At 45.9% G+C, this 15228-nt stretch overlaps 1 long non-coding RNA gene across 1 annotated transcript in view; it reads left to right on the top strand.

Annotated features, from left to right (window-relative positions):
• Positions 1-7168, top strand: part of LOC120405136 — a 32060-nt gene extending 24892 nt beyond the window's left edge. The window contains exons 5-6 of the long non-coding RNA XR_005598400.1: positions 370-434; positions 7038-7168. This is a non-coding gene — a long non-coding RNA (uncharacterized LOC120405136). The remainder of the gene's footprint in view (positions 1-369; positions 435-7037) is intronic.
• The last annotated feature ends 8060 nt before the right edge of the window (positions 7169-15228 follow it).

Here is a 15228-nt window from a genome sequence, read left to right as displayed (position 1 = left end):
TTTCTAAGTTTGAAGGTCAAAGGTCCAAGTCTTTTAAAATGAGAGATGCCTGAAAATTACACTTTTCAAAAACTTTACCTGGAGTAACTTTTTCAGGAGGAATGTAGAGAGGGGTGGTGACTGCTAATTAAAGTGATGCAAACACTATTATCATTTTGTTCATGGTTTGATAGATAGATAAATAGATACTACATGGCTCTGGGAAGAAGGATAAAGGAGTTTGAGGCGCAAGTCATGTTCTCGTCCATCCTCCCTGTTGAAGGAAAAGGCCTAGGAAGGAACCATCAAATTGTGGAGATAAATGCACGGTTACGCAGGTGGTGTCGGAGAGAGGGCTTTGGATTCTTCAAACATGGGTTGTTGTTCCAGGAAGAAAGATTGCTAGGAAGAGATGGGATTCCACCTAATGAAGAGATGGAAGAGCATCTTCACAGGTAGGCTTAATAGCCCAGTGAGGAGGGCTTTAAACTAGGTTCAACGGGGGATGGAGACCTAAGTCCGGAGGTATGTGGGGAAGTGGAATATTGGGAGGAAACACAAGGAGGAGGTTGCAACAGAGGAGGCCTCCTGATTCATACTGAGAAAGTAGGGCAATCGGCTAGTTATCTTAGGTGCCTGTACATGAACGCAAGAAACAAGCAGGAAGAATTGGAAGTCCTGGCACAGTAAAGGAAATATGATGCGATAGAATCATAGAATCTCAGGGTTGAAAGGGACCTCAGGGGGTCATTTAGTCCAACCCTCTGCTCAAAGCAAGACCAATCCCCAACTAAATCATCCTAGCCAGGGCTTTGTCAAGCTTGGCCTTAAAAACCTCTAAGGAACGAGATTCCACCACCTCCCTAGGGAACCCATTCCAGTGCGTCGCCACCCTCCTTGTGAAAACGTTTTTTCCTAATATCCAACCTAAACCTCCCCCATTGCAGCTTGAGACCATTACTCCTTGTTCTGTCATCTGCTACCACTGAGAACAGTCTAGATCCATCCTCTTTGGAACCCCCTTTCAGGTAGTTGAAAGCAGCTATCAGATCCCCCCTCATTCTTCTCTTCTGCAGACTAAATAAGCACAGTTCCCTCAGCCTCTCGTCGTAAATCATGTGCTCCAGCCCCCTAATCATTTTTGTTGCCCTCCGCTGGACTCTTTCCAATTTTTCCACATCCTTCTTGTAGTGTGGGGCCCAAAACTGGACACAGTACTCCAGATGAGGTCTCACCAATGCCGAATAGAGAGGAATGATCATGTTCCTTGATCTGCTGGCAATGCCCCTACTTATACAGCCCAAAATGCCATTAGCTTTCTTGGCAACAAAGGCACACTGTCGACTCATATCCAGCTTCTTGTCCACTGTAACCCCTAGGTCCTTTTCTGCAGAGCTGCTGCCCAGCCATTCAGTCCCCAGCCTGTAGCAGTGCATGGGATTCTTCTGTCCTAAGTGCAGGACTCTGCACTTGTCCTTGTTGAACCTCATCAGATTTCTTTTGGCCCAATCCTCTAATTTGTCTAGGTCCCTCTGTATCCTATCCCTACCCTCTAGTGTATCTACCACTCCGCCCAGTTTAGTGTCATCTGCAAACTTGCTGAGAGTGTTGTCCACGCCATCCTCCAGATCATTAATGAAGATATTGTACAAAACCGGCCCCAGGACTGACCCTTGGGACACTCTGCTTGATACTGGCTGCCAACTAGACATGGATCCATTGGTCACTCCTCATTGAGCCCGATGATCTAGCCAGCTTTCTTTCCACCTTATAGTCCATTCATCCAGCCCATACTTCTTTAACTTGCCGGCAAGAATACTGTGGGAGACTGTATCAAAAGCTTTGCTAAAGTCAAGGAATAACACATCCACTGCTTTCCCCTCATCCACAGAGCCAGTTATTTCTTCATAGAAGACAATTAGGTTAGTCATACATGACTTGCCCTTGGTGAATCCATGCTGACTGTTCCTGATAGGAATAAGAGAGACTTGATGGGGTAACTCACATGACTGGAGCACTGTAATGGATGGGTATACACTGTTCAGGAAGGACAGGCAGGGGAGGAAAGTTGGAGGAGTTGCACTGTAGGTAAGAGACTGGTATGATTGCTCAGAGCTCCAGTATGAAAGTGGATAAAAGCCTGTTGAGAGTCTTTGGGTTAAGTTTAGAGGCGAGAGCCACAAGGGTGATATTGTGGTGGGCATCTGCTATAGACCATCAGACCTGGAGGATGAGGTAGACGAGGCTTTCTTCACACAATTAACAGAAGTTTCCAGATCACAGGCCCTGGTTTTCATGGGGGACTTCAAGCACCCTGACATTTTTTGGGAGAGCAACATAGCAGTGAACAGACAATCCAGGAAGTTTTTGGAGAGTGTTGGGGACAACTTCCTGTTGCAAATGTTGGAGGAACCAACTGGAGGCCGTGCTCCTCTTGACCTGCTGCTCACAAACAGGGAAGAATTGGTAGGGAAAGTAGAAGTGGGTGTCGACCTGTGCAGCAGTGACCATGGGATGGTTGAGCTCATGATCCTGACAAAAGGAAGAAAGGAGAGCAGCAGAATACAGACTCTGGACTTCAGAAAAATCAGACATTGACTCCCTCAGGGAACTGATGGGCAGGATACCCTGGGAAGCTAATATGAGGGGGCAAGGAGTCCAGAAGAGCAGCTCGGCTTAACAGAGAAATCTTCAGTGAACTTAAACACAAAAAGGAAATTTACAAGAAGAGGAAACTTGAACGTATGACTAGGGAGGACTATACAAACATTGCTCGAGCATGCAGGGGTGTAATTGGGAAGGCCAAAGTACAATTGGAGTTGCAGCTGGCAAGGGATGTGAACGGTAACAAAAAGGGTTTCTACAGGTATGTTAGCAACAAGAAGGTCAGGGAAAGTGTGGGCCCCTTACTGAATGGGGGAGGCAACCTAGTGACAGGTGATGTGGAAAATGCTTTATTTGCCTTGGTCTTCACAGACAAGGTCAGCTCCCAGACTGCTGCACTGGGAAGCACAGTATGGGGAGGAGGTGAGCAGCCCTCAGTGGTGAAAGAACAGGTTAAGGACTATTTAGAAAAGCTGGATATGCACAAGTCCATGGGGCTGGATGCAATGCATCTGAGGGTGCTGAGGGAGTTGGCTGATGTGATTGCAGATCCATTGGCCGTTATCTTTGAAAACGTGTGGTAATTAGGGGAGGTGATTGGGAAAAAAAACAAATATACTGCCCATCTTTACAAAAAGGAAAGAAGGAGAATCCAGGAAACTACAGACCCCTCAGCCTCACCTCAGTCCCTGGAAATATCATGAAGCAGGTCCTCAAGGAATCCATTTGAAGCACCTGGAGGAGAGGAAGGTGATCAGGAATAGTCAACATGGATTCACCAAGGGCAAGTCATGCCTGACCAACCTGATTGCTGTCTATGATGAGACAACTGGCTCTGTGGATATGGGGAAAGCAACGGACATGATATACCTTGACTTTAAAAAAGCTTTTGAAACGGCCTCTCACAGTATACTTGCCAGCAAGTTAAAGAAGTATGGGCTGGATGAATGGACTATAAGGTGGATAGAAAGCTGGCTAGATTGTCGGGCTCAACGGGTAGTGATCAATGGCTTGATGTCTAGTTGGAAGACGGTATCAAGCAAAGTGCCCCAGGGGTCGGTCCTGGGGCTGGTTTTGTTCAACATCTTCATTAAAGATCTGGATGATGGGATGGATTGCACCTTCATCAAGTTTGTGGATAACACTAAATTGGGGGGAGAGGTAGATATGCTGGGGGGTAGGGATAGGGGCCAGAGTGACCTAGACAAATTGGAGGATTGGGCCAAAAGAAATCCGATGAGGTTCAACAAGGACAAGCGCAGAGTCCTGCACTTAGGATGGAAGAATTCCATGCACTGCTACAGTCTTGGGATCAACTGGCTAGGCAGCCGTTCTGCAGAAAAGGACCCTTGGATTACAGTGGATGAGATACTAGATATGAGTTAGCAGTGTGCCCTCATTGCCAAGAAGGCCAACGATATGTTCAGCTGCATTAGTAGGAGCATTGCCAGCAGATCGAGGGAAGTGATTATTCCCCTCTATTCGGCACTGGTGAAGCCACATCTGGAGTATTGTGTCCAGTTTTGGGCCCCACACTACAGAAAGGATTTGGACAAATTGGGGAGAGTCCAGCGGAGGGCAATGGAAATGATTAGGGGGCTGGGGAACATGACTTATGAGAAGAGGCTGAGAGAACTGGACTCATTTAGTCAGCAGAAGAGAAGAGTGAGGGGAGATTTGATAGCAGCCTTCAACTACCTGAAGGGGGGTTCCAAAGAGGATGGAGCTTGGTTGTTCTTACTGGTGTCAGATTACAGAACAAGAAGCAATGGTCTCAAGTTGCAGTAGGGGAGGTCTAGGTTGGATATTACGAAAAACTATTTCACTAGGAGGGTGGTGAAGCACTGGAATGGGTTACTTTCACAGACAAGGTCAGCTCCCAGACAGCTGCACTCTGCAGCACGGTATGGGGAGGAGGTGACCAGCTCCCTGTGGAGAAAGAAGTAGTTCGGGACTATTTAGAAAAACTGGATGAGCACAAGTCCATGGGGCTGGATGTGCTGCATCCAAGGGTGCTAAAGGAGTTGGCCGATGAGATTCCAGAGCCATTGGCCATTATCTTTGAAAAATCATGGCGATCGGGGGAGGTCCCGGATGACTGGAAAAAAGCTAATGTAGTGCCCATCTTTAAAAAAAGGGAAGAAGGAAGATCCAGGGAACTACAGGCCAGTCAGTCTCACCTCAGTCCCTGGAAAAAGCATGGAACAGGTCCTCAAGGAATCAATTCTGAACCACTTAAAGGAGGGGAAAGTGATCAGGAACAGTCAGCATGGATTCACCAAGGGCAAGTCATGCCTGACTAACCTAATTGCCTTCTATGATGAGATAACCAGCTCTGTGGATGAGGGGAAAGCAGTGGATGTGCTATTTCTGGACTTTAGCAAAGCTTTTGATACAGTCTCCCACAGTATTCTTGCCAGCAAGTTAAAGAAGTCTGGGCTGGATGAATGGACGGTAAGGTGGATAGAAAACTGGCTAGATGGTCAGGCTCAACGGGTAGTGATCAATGGTTCCATGTCTAGTTGGCAGCCGGTATCAAGTGGAGTGCCCCAAGGGTCAGTGCTGGGGCTGGTTTTGTTCAATATCTTCATTAACGATCTGGAGGATGGTGTGGACTGCACCCTTAGCAAGTTTGCAGATGACACTAAACTGGGAGGAGTGGTTGACATGCTGGAGGGTAGGGATAGGATACAGAGGGACCTAGACAAATTAGAGGATTGGGCCAAAAGAAATCTGATGAGGTTCAACAAGGACAAGTGCAGAGTCCTGCACTTAGGACAGAAGAATCCCATGCACTGCTACAGACTAGGGACTGAATAGCTGGGCAGCAGTTCTGCAGAAAAGGACCTAGGGGTTATGGTGGACGAAAAGCTGAATATGAGTCAACAGTGTGCCCTTGTTGCCAAGAAGGCTAATGGCATTTTGAGTTGTATAAGTAGGGGCATTTCCAGCAGATCGAGGGATGTGATCATTCCCCTCTATTCAGCACTGGTGAGGCCTCATTTGGAGTACTGTGTCCAGTTTTGGGCCCCACACTACAAGAAGGATGTGGATAAATTGGAGAGAGTCCAGCAGAGGCAACAAAACTGATTAGGGGGCTGGAGCACATGACTTATGAGGAGAGGCTGAGGGAACTGGAATTGTTTAGTCTGCAGAAGAGAAGAATGAGGGGGGATTTGATAGCTGCTTTCAACTACCTGAAAGGGGGTTCCAAAGAGGATGGATCTAGACTGTTCTCAGTGGTACAGATGACAGAACAAGGAGTAATGGTCTCAAGTTGCAGAGGGGGAGGTTTAGGTTGGACATTAGGAAAAACTTTTTCACTAGGAGGGTGGTGAAGAACTGGAATGGGTTACCTAGGGAGGTGGTGGAATCTCCTTCCTTAGAGATTTTTAAGGTCAGGCATGACAAAGCCCTGGCTGGGATGATTTAGTTGGGTTTGGTCCTGCTTTGAGCAGGGGGTTGGACTAGATGACCTCCTGAGGTCCCTTCCAACCCTGAGATTCTATGATTCTATGATAAGGAAATGGTGGAATCTCCATCCTTAAGAAGTTTTTAAAGCCTGGCTTGACAAAGCCCTGACTGGGGTGATTTGGTGGGGAATTGGTCCTGCTTTGAGCAGGGGGTTGGACTAGATACCTCCTGACGTCCCTTCCAACCTTGATATTCTATGATTCTATGATAGAATCTATTTACAGAAATTGGTATGTATAATATTATATAGCAACGCATGCTTTATCAATGTGCATGGGCCCACTCAATGTTTTATAATGCCTAATCATATGCGGCGGGAAAGAATGAGTGGAAGGAGAGAGAGTTACAGGGACCCAAGGTATCTCTGAATTTCAAAGCTCAGCTGGATACAGCTGTGGTAACCAGTCACTACCCATGAAATTAGTGCTTAGCACTATGACTTGGCAAGAGCTCTGCAAAGACATGCTAGTGTCTTCCTCATTTCCCAAGTAATACTTACTGTACGATGAGCTATTTCTTTAAGAAGAATAGAAAAGAAACATAGGAAATTACTGGAATATAAATACAGTGGTTTGGAAATTGAAATGTTTTCAAAGGTGTCCAGGAGAACCCAGCAGCCCTTCAAGACTGACGTTAGGTTAAAATATGCTGGGTTCAGGACGGGTGCCCTTTTAATTGAGAGAAGCTTTCAGAAAGATAATTTACTGAGGAATTCTGCATACTGCAGAGTGTCTTATTATCCATCCAGTCCTCAAAATAATGATCTCAGTTAGAAATGCTAAGTCTCTCTTTAGAAGTTACACCTGCCAGCTTAAAATCTATCCACTCCTACCTTGATGGTCCTTGAAGAGCGGACTGCAACCATGCTGGGTAAGAAACCATGAGGAGAAAGATTTTTAAATGACAGTTCTAAAGATCCCCAGGATTTTATTGTAAAGGATGGAAGCTAAGGTTGAGGTATTTTGTTTTTCTCATTAAAGCTCTCCAGTTTCCTGAAGTGCGTTTCTCAGGGAAAAGGTGATCCTGAGAAGCTACATGGTCAGAGGCTTGTATCACAAGTAAAATGAATTTAAAAAGGCACAGCCAAATAAAAGAAGTCAGAGGTGATTCTCATGAGCAAGCAGAGGGCTAGGTTTGTCTTTGTTATGCATGTCTGGAGTCTTGTTTGTTACAGTTCTGATCTTTGACAAAAAGCTAATTACAACTCACATAGGATATGCTTGCTGCCCTTCTCCTACAGGAAGACAGTGAATACACACAGAGAGAGGCAGATTCCTAAAGAAGAAACAGGAAGGTGTGGCCACATTTTGATTTTTTAAAAGCCTCGCTTGAGACGTCAAAACTACCCCCAAGTTTGGAAGCAGCCTAGAGGGATATGGAATATTTCATTCTCTCCAGAGTGAGCAAGTTTCCCTAATCACAGACTCAGACTAAAATAATTCTCCTGCTCACTTTAATTATTTCCCTGAATCTAAGGGGAATGAAATCAAACACATGCAAATCCAGCTTTGGCCATATATACACAGGGCTGTACAGCAAACCAGCACATTAGCCCATATGTCACCCACTCCTCCTCATAGTCTAAGGAGTCTCACAAAACTGGGTGACTGGGCAACAAAATGGCAGATGAAATTTAATGTTGATAAATGCAAAGTAATGCACATTGGAAAACATAATGCCAGCTATACCTACAAATGATGGGGTCTAAATTAGCTGTTATCACTGAAGAAAGAGATCTTGGAGTCAGTGTGGATAGTTCTCTGAAATCATCCACTCAGTGTGCAGCGGCAGTCAAAAAAGCGAATGGAATGTTGGGCATCATTAAGAAAGGGATAGATAATAAGACAGAAAATATCATGTTGCCTCTATATACATACATGCTGCGCCCACATCTTGAATACTGCATGGAGATGTGGTCGCCCCATCCCAAAAAAGATATATTGGAATTGGAAAGGGTTCAGAAAAGGGCAACAAAAATTATTAGGGGTCTGGAACGGCTTCCATATGAGGAGATATTAATAAGACTGGGACTTTTCAGCTTGGAAAAGAGGTGACTAAGGGGGGATATGATAGAGGCCTATAAAATCATGAGTGGTATAGAGAAAGTAAATAAGGAAGTGTTATTTACTCCTTCTCATAATACAAGAACAAGGGGCCACCAAATGAAATTAATAGGTAGCAGGTTTAAAACAAACACAGGAAAGTATTTTTTCATGCAATGCACTGTCAACTTCTGGAACTCCTTGCCAGAGGGTGTTGTGAAGGCCAATACGGGGTTCAAAAGGGAGCTAGATAGATTAATGGAAGATATGTCCATCAATGGCTATTAGCCAGGATGGGCAGGGATGGTGTCCCTCGCCTCTGTCTGCCAGAAGCTGGGATTGGGTGACAGGACATGGATCATTTGATGATAACCTGTCTGTTCATTCCCTTTGGGGCACCTTCCATTGGCCACTGTCAGAGGACAGGATACTGGGCTTGATGGACCTTTGGTCTGACCCAGTGTGGCCAATTTTATGTTCTTTTGAGTCTAAGGCAGGAGGTGGTGGAGTCAGAGTATGATCTGGCTAGCAGAGTGGATCCTAGTTGATCACTCTAGCTGATGTAACTCATATTGACCCTTAGGCTGCTCTACATTAGGGGAGCAGGAATGTTGCTTAGATCCACTGTCCCCGCCCCCCCCCCCACACACACAGCTGGACCTGGGGATTTAACTCCAAGTTTCATAGTCAAACTTTCCCCTGTATGTGTGTGTGTCTGGTGATTTAGTGCTGGTGAAACAGCCTGTTTTACACACATACAGGGATACTGACTGGCTAACAATGTACCATGAGATGTTTGTTATACAGGTTGGGCTTTATTAATGCAGCAACGGAACAATTGTCGTAGGAAATACCTTGAGACATTACAAAGTTTGCTCCAATAGCTTGTGATAATTGTATTTTACCCCAGAAAACAAAATGCTACCTTTGATTGTACATCACACCACGGGGCCAGGTCACGAACATTTGCTTCTTTGCAAATGTTCACTATAAAAGATGCCCAGCATACATTTCAGACACTGAAATGGCTACAACAACATTTACCAATGATCAGGAAACTGATCACTGAGAAATTTAAAAGGCCACATAAAAGAAGAGAGCAAGGATACATTTTGACCCCAGGAACCTCTCACGCTGCAGCTCGGTACATGCAGTAGAATTATAACAGCATCCAGGAAAATGTCAGTGAAGATATTTTAAAAGCTCTAATGAGGGAACAAACACACAAGTCTAGCTGAGAAAGCTAACAAGGATAGCAGAGAGGTACTGAAGTGTGGACCGCCCATCATCACAATTAAGTAGGTTGTGTTTGAAGAGACACAGAAGTGGATTGGAGCATTGTAGAAATTATCAGCTAACTCACTTAACATCCTTCCCCCAGCAGACTGCGGCCTCTAAACCCGTGTGTTAGAAGTACTGAACACAGGCATATTTTCATCTCCAATTTTCAGAGCTGAAGGGAAACAGGTTGTTCTGCAAAAGAGCATGTTATTGGGGTGGAGGGCAGGGCATCTTCCTGTGAGATGGAAAACTTAGAGGCCAATATTGTAGCTTACAAAATATTTGCTATAAGGTGTACGTAGGAAATAAATCGTGCACAGTCCTTGCTGGCTGTATGTACAGGGCTGGATGTCACCCTATTCAGACAGAGGACAGTGAAAGCCCCATTGGGATGAATGCTGAGAGAGAGAACCTAAGACAGAAGAATTTGCCTTTTATTTTTAAAGTTAAATATTTCAGCTTTGCATAAGAAATTCCAAGTTCAAATATTTCGTGGAGGTTTTTCTGCAGTTTTACATATGGAGAACAATTCGCTTCAGATTCTCTGTGGCATCCTTTGAGAAACTCTCATTAGGAATGTAACTAGAACTGGTTGGGAAATTGTTGCCAAGTTTGTTTTGTCAAAAATGCCGATTTACTGAAATTGAAACTGTTTATGAATCAGGGCTGGTTATGATGAATTTTCCAGCTTGGGGGAAATAAAATTGAAAACAAAAGTTTTGAAATTGTTTAAATTGAAAATTCAGGGTTTTTTAATCCAAAATGATTTTTCACTTAGAATTGTAACCTGATTAGACTAAAGTACTGTTTTTTTAAAAAAGGAAAGAAAAGAAAAGGTCGAAATCAAAACCCAATGTTTCAATTTTCAATGTGATGGGGCCCGCACCGTCAGTGCTTTCTGTCCGCTGAGTGTGGAGTTGCAAGCTTGTCTGCTCCTGGCGCCCCCTGTAGGTTGTTGACCTCACTAGGTGGGTTTTCAGTGTCTCAGCCCAGGTCTAAGTCACACAGTTAATAGGTGAGTGGGTGAATCCCTTCTGGGGTAACAAAACTTAACAAATGGTCGGCCCCCGCCAGGGTTTGCAGCCCCATCTCTGGGTCTGTTTAAATTCCAGCCCCTTTCTCGGGCGTTTAGTAAAGAGTCTTGTCCCCTTTTTTGGGCTTAGGTCACTTCCTGAGTGGCTGGTGAGGGGACCCAGGCCCACCCACTCCTCGAGATCCCAACCCAGGGACCCTCTACACAGCAGCCCCAAACTGCTTCCCTTAATAGTTGCTGCTGCTGCCTTCCCTGGGCTGCTTCCCAGCTGGTCCCATAACCTTCACCCATTACATTAGGGTCGCAGTCCTGGGGTTTTCTCTCTCCTAACCCTGATTGAGCTGGGTCTCTCCCAGTTCTCCTTGCCTGGAGTGTTTCACTGTATTCCAGCCCTTCCTTACCCTTCTGGTCCCAGCCAGCAACTGAGCTACTCATCCCCTGTAGCTCCTTAACTAGTCCTGCTGGACTCTGATTGGCTGCTTCTTTCCAGCCTCTCTAGCAGGCCTGAGGACCCACCTTCATTGCTCCTTCCCTAGGGCACGATGTGGTAGGACTGCAAGGCTTCCAGCAGGGGGCCTCAAATGGCCTGGGACACCCTATCCCGGCCAAATTTCAGGTTTTCAATTCATGATAAGTTTTGAAAATTTGAATTTTTGTTCTGATTCAAAACAAGAAAAAATTTTGCACTCTCAAAAATATTCCAGGGATGGGAAAACCGTTTCTCAGCCCTCACTCAGCAGACACAGACTTGCCTGCCAGAAGTCTAGCATGCATCCTTGGAACAATCAACTGGCATACAGAGACACCTGGGATACCTGTATATCAAGTAGGGAAAAATAAGCTAGAGACAAAGAACGGAGATACCTAAGCATGGAAGATGCTGGAGACTTTTTCAGAATATGATACACTCATTGAGAGAAAATCATTCTACTCCTGCTGATGCCAATGTAACCTGACTGACACCAGGAGAGTTACTGCTTTACACCTGCATACACGAGAGAAGAATCAAGTCCTCCTTATTTTCACAACACCTGTGTCATTGCTAAGGCTCTGGCCTAGCAACCTCAGTAACCTTTGTTTTGTTTTCCATCTCCTGGCTAAATCTTTTCCATTTTGCCCTTGAAAGAAAGATGAAAAACAAAGCCTGGGACACAAGAATGGCAGCTAACAGACTTCTGAATCTCAGCTATCATTTCACTATCAGATGGAATGTAATCTGAGTCCAGGTTGCAAAGCACGCCTGGCAGAGAGTAACGGGAGTGGACGTGCTTCTGCAGAGCTACAGATAGGACTGCAAGGCCCTGAGAGACGTGGGAGGTCATGTGACAAGCATATACAAAGGCTGTAGCAGAGTGATCCTAGTTCTTCACCTTTAGTGTTGAATGGAGGGAAGATATTACAGATGGTGGCAGGTTCTTGATATACTTCTGAATCTCGGGGATCATTTTCCTGGCGATGTAAGGTGCAGCAGATTGCAATGAGCCCTGAGGGGTGGATCATCCATACAGAGTGAAGCGAGTATTGGTGCAGCTAAGCAGAGCCATGAATACAACTCCAAAGAACCCATGAAAACTGTAGGGAAGAGCTCAGGTGGGGACAATCCAGCCCCTTGGCAAAGTTACTGACAGGGTTCCATTGTGCAAGAGGGGCTGCTGGTACCGAGGGGACCCTGCAGGGGGTGCTGGTCTCATTCTGCTGCGTGAAACCTAACTCCGGGCAAGCTCTCTGCACTGCAGTGTGGCGGGAAGAGGAAGGGCTGGGAGATGGTCAGGATAGTGTAATGGGGATAGTGAGGTGGAGATCGAGGACCTACGTTTACCCAGATCTGCCCATCTTTTCCTCTGCAATGGGAACGGGCAGGGTGGCAGGTAAGAGCACACGGAAGCTACTTAACCCAACAGCCAAAACAGCCTTCTTTGAACAGCTCCGCAACCTGCCCATAGTCTAGGGAGGGGGAGGAAGAAGGATTCCTCCCCTCTGTGCCTCTGCCCAGCTACTTGCAAGCTCCCAGGCTCGCAGCTCCTCAGCAGCTCACCTGCTGTATTGACGGGGAGCAGGGAGCTCAGAAGTCCTGGCTCCCATGTACTCAGATGCACAATTTCTCAGCAGCCTGGCCTCTCTTCCTCTGTGGCAGCCTATGGGGAGGACTGCCCCAGGGCCAGCGTTCCATCCCCTTGTGTGAAGAATTCCAAATGTTTGATTTTCATTCCAAATCAGAATGAAACCAAATGTTGAAAAGTCAAAAAGCCTCTGAAAAATTGAGTTACTTTTTCCTCTGATAAGAATATTGCTGAGAAGCGGAATGATTTCTTTGTAGCATTCTTAACGTATGAGGTTGGTGGGGAGAGTTCTAACCTGGTGCAACAGATGAGGACCCTTCAGAGAGTGAGGTGTTAGAAGAAGAGGTCCTGGGTCAAGCAGATAATTAAAATGCAATGTCATCCGCTCCAGATGATCCAGCCCAGATTCTGGTAGGAGCTAGATCAGGAAGTGGCTGAGCTACTAATACAAACATTCAAAAAACAAAACAAAACAAAAACCAGTCACTGGTCCAGAAGATTGGAGAGAAGCAAATGCTGTTTCTGTGTTTACGAAAAGCTCCAGGGGTGATCTGGGGAATTGCAGACCAGTGATCCTTACAGCTGTATCTGGCAAATTGGTTGTAATGACAATTAAAAACAGAATATAAAACCAAAACGTGTGTGAAAGAATGTGATTTGATAAGGTCTGACCAGTATGGATTCTATAAAGAAACTCGTGTCTCACTAATCTATTAGAATTCTTGGAACATGTTAATAAGTAAGACTCAGATTTTGTCACAGATATTTTTAGGTCATGGGCAATAAACAAAAGTTCATGGAAGCCTGTGACTTGTCCGTAATTTTTAATAAAAATATCTCTGAGATAATGGGGAGGGAGCAGGGTCTAGCACCCACAGCAGCCGGGGGCTTTGGGGTCCCCCTGCCACCCACCATGGCTGGGCACCTATGTAGTCCTCCCACTGCCACCTGCAGTGAATGGGAGCTGTGAAAGACCCCCACCACCCATGGGGGCTGGGAGCTCCGGGGTCCCCCTGCTGAGAGCTGTGGGGCTGCCTGCTGACAGCTCCAGCCCTGGGGCAGAAAATGTCACAGAGGTCTCAGGAAGTCATGGACTCCGTGACTGCTGTTACCTCTGAGACATAATTGTAGCCTTATTAATAAGTAGTGGATAAAGGAGAACTGGTTGATAAACTTTATTTTTATTTCTAAAAAGGCCTTTGACAAGGTCCCACAGAAAGGACCACTAAAGAACCTAAGCAGTCATAGGGAGAGAGACAAAGTATTGTCCTGGAGAGGGAAAGCAAAGGGTAGGGTTAAATGGTCAGCTCTGGTCAAGGCAATAGGTGGAAAGCAAGGGGGCTCAAGGTTCGGTGCTAGGTCCAGTGTTGTTTAATGTATTTACTAATGCTCTGGAAAATGGGATGAGCAAGGAGGTAGCAACGTTTGCATCTGACACACAGTTATTTAGTTTAGTCGGGATCAGAGAGGACTGTGTGGAACTTTAGACCTAAACGAGTTGGGTGAACTTGCAACAGGATAGCAATGAAATGCATTGTTGATAAAAACAAAATTATGTACATCAGAAGGGAGAAGCTGAATTACCCAGACACCTTATTGGGAATGTGGAGATGAATGCTTTGGGAGGGGAGAATGAAAGCGGGTGACTGATGGAAATGGGGGTGCGGGAAGTGACTTTTGTGGAGCCAGGGCTTTGCTGAGCTGGGGAAGCTTGCTGCTGTGGTTATGCTTAGCTCTTGGCTTGGTGGCAGAGGGGTTTTGGGCAGAAGCGTGATTCATTGGGGCGCCCCATGGAGCAGGGAGGGAGGGTAAATGATTCCCTGCCTCCATTCAGGGTCTGACATGCTCCAGAGGATTGGAGCCGGTGGGGCGGGAAGTAAGAGCACTGGTGGAGCCTGTGGTTGTACTGGGAGTTCTGGACTTTGTGAGGAGCCTGGAAGATTGGCTTTGAAAAGTGGCCTTGAGCCCCTCAGAAATGACTCCAGCCCCCCAGTTTGGGGTTAGGTGAGTCTACAGAAGGCAGCTGACAGACAGACATAGAAAAGTCACAGGAACACACACCCTTCTTCCAGGGTCGGGAGGACAACATGAACCAACACAATGCACCTGGCACTGGCCACTGTCGGTAGACAGGATACTGGGCTGGATGGACTTTTGGTCTGACCCAGTACGGCCATTCTTATGTTCTTATGTTCTAACCAACTCTAATCACAGCCTGATCATAGAATCACAGAATATAAGGGTTGGAAGAGACCTCAGGAGGTCTTCTAGTCCAACTCTCTGCTCAAAGCAGGACCAATCCCCAACTAAATCATCCCAGCCAGGGCTTTGTCAAGCCTGACCTTAAAAACCTCTAAGGAAGGAGATTCCACCACCTCCCTAGGTAACCCATTCCAGTGCTTCACCACTCTCTGAGTGAAAAAGTTTTTCCTAATATCCAACCTAATATCCATTCCCCAGTCCATTCTCATGTGTACAGTGTGCACCTCCCAGGGTTTCATGAGGCATCATAGAACATTGCTTCATGGAGCCAAGAAATTCTCTACAGAGCAACAGGACCTGTATTTTCTTATGGTAAGTTCTTAAACATCCCCCTTTCACATGGCTGCCGATGTTCAATCATTGGGCACCTTCTATCATGGTGCACTTCATTTCTATGGGCAGAATTTCAAGGCTAGGAATGAGACACGTGTCTGAAGCCATTATTCTTATTTATACACCAATATCCAAACATCAATTGTTGCTGAATTATTTC

The sequence above is a fragment of the Mauremys reevesii genome, linkage group 4 (genome assembly GCF_016161935.1).
Source record: "Mauremys reevesii isolate NIE-2019 linkage group 4, ASM1616193v1, whole genome shotgun sequence".
NCBI lineage: Eukaryota > Metazoa > Chordata > Testudines > Geoemydidae > Mauremys > Mauremys reevesii.
This window is presented reverse-complemented; position numbering and strand designations above follow the sequence as displayed.